The 2,223-nt window shown below is 45.6% G+C and overlaps 1 pseudogene; it reads right to left on the reverse strand.

The window, feature by feature from the left end:
* Positions 1-951: 951 nt before the first annotated feature.
* LOC110295674 (sperm motility kinase X-like) lies at positions 952-1,985 on the reverse strand (annotated as a pseudogene).
* Between the last annotated feature and the right edge of the window lie 238 nt (positions 1,986-2,223).

Below are 2,223 nucleotides of genomic sequence, written 5' to 3' on the forward strand. Positions count from 1 at the left end.
CATCATTTGTCACAAAGGACAAAGGGGTGTATGGATGAAATGAATGAGGACCTGGTCCTGTGGGTGACTCCACGATCCCGTTTCCTTGGGCTCAGGTTCTTACAGTAGGCTTGACTTCTCTTTGGTAGTGGCAGGCAGCAGCACAGGTTTCTGAGGCAGTTCATGATTGTCTACATCATCCCCTCACAGTGTCGATGCTGGTTACCAGGGGAAGCTGGACCTGCATTCTGAGGCTGGCCATTAGTAGTGGTCTCTTCCTGAATGGTGGGCATTTCCTGAATATTGGCCATATCCTGAATGATGGCCTATTCCTATTTAAGACCTCTTTCTAGATGAAGGTCTTTACCTGTGTGAGGTTTTCTTTCTCAAAAGTATACAAGTGGAAGTGCCTGTGAAGGTTACACTCCTAGCTATCTGTAGGGATCTCCAGAACTCCTTTTGGGGCCTGCAGGACATATTTCTGTGTCAATCATGGCTTCATTGTCTGGTCTAGAAGAGGAAGTATATAGAAACTGAGACAGGACAGGTTCGGTCAGGCTACCATAGAAGACGAGTTTGGACTGAGCGAAATTCTCACTGATTTCCAGTCTGTTGCTCATGAGGGAATCAGCCACAGGTTGGTCCATGTGGAATAGATATGGATGGTGATCCTGCTTGGCTAGCAGCACACAGCATGTCTTCTGCCTCCCTGCTGGTGATTCTTATCCTCCTCCTCCTTTAGCTTAGAGGAATGTGAGGAAAATGTATAGAGTGAAGAGTCTCAGATGCTTTCTTTAGGACGCAGAGGTGTGAAGGTCTTCCAGGCCTGGCTGCATGCATTTCAAGGTCTTCATTTAGTAGTGGGAATAGTCTCCCGTGGGTGACTGCTGTTGTAGAATCAGGTAGGTTGCAATCACCTCATTGAATTTTTGCTCTCTCACTTTATTTCTTCATGCTTATACCCCATGGCTCTCATGGTCCTGATAATGGGGCTCTAGTTCCTGGGAAACTCTGTGTGGAAGTAGGTGGTAAACCTGCTTCACTGTCCCTGTTCATGGGGAGCCTCGTGATGATGTGTATGGTGGGCCTCATGATGGGATTAATCATCGTCATTTTGAAGATGTCTTTGAAAATATTAGTGGAAAGATTAGGAGGAATACTGAAGCTTGAGGTGATCTGTCCTCACCTCTATAAAAGTCCTGCCTTGGAAAGGAAAGCGCCTGGCTACCATGAGGAAGATGAGGGTGCCTAAACTCTAGATATGGGCTGGGAAACCTTCACATTCTTCCACATGTAGGATTTCCAGGGCACAGCAGGGCAGCATGCCATAGAAATCCACCTGCTTCTGCCTAGGAATCACTTTAACAACCAGGGCAGAATTGTACAGCCCCTTGCAGTCAATCAAAATGTTGCTGGCCTTTATGTCTCTATGGACAATGTGATTGTCATGACAGTATTGCACCATGTGTTGTATCTGGGTAAACATCCTTTGAGCCTAACTCGCCTCTAAAGACCCCCATTCATGTATGGAGTCTAATAGCTCTCCCTAGAGGCTTGCTCCATCACGAGGCTTGCTCCATCACCAGGTAGGTGGTTATTCTCCTCTGGACCATGTGAAACAGCTTGATAACGTTAGGATTGGTAAGGAATTTCATAATGTTGACTTTGCTACTGATAAAGGAGGTGTACTTCCTGTTCCTGAGAAGTTTTACATACACACAGGTCAGTGTGGGTACATGGAAGGCCAGTTTGACCACTGAAATGTCTCCTTTGCACAGGTTTGTCATCCTGTCTGCTGACATCTTTGTTTTTAGTTAAGGCATGCTTTATATCCTTCCAAGTTCATCTGCTTACACATGTGTCCTTGAGAGACTGTCCAAGCCCAAATGAAATGGCCTTAGTCAATCATGGATACTGTGTATCATAAACTTGCTGTATATGCATTTGTGGTCATTGTATAACTTCCTGAAATTGTTCATGCTTTGTGTTGCTTGCCTTTAAAAGACACTGAGAAAATACACTCATTGCTGGCATGGTATTGACCAGCAGCCCTCTCATAATTGTCTCTTGCATCTTCTTTCTGCTTTTCCTATAAATATCTTCACTCCCCCAGTCGTGGTTCCTAAGTTGACTGGCTGGCTGGCTTCTGGCATGGTGGCATAGACTGTGTGAACATGCCAGAAGGGCTTAGATGTGTCCTCCATACAGATTTAGGGAGGTGAGCAATGTGTCTCCCTAGTAATC

This window comes from Mus caroli, unplaced genomic scaffold, assembly GCF_978045245.1.
Source record: "Mus caroli unplaced genomic scaffold, Mus_caroli_1 scaffold_7, whole genome shotgun sequence".
NCBI classification, from domain to species: domain Eukaryota; kingdom Metazoa; phylum Chordata; class Mammalia; order Rodentia; family Muridae; genus Mus; species Mus caroli.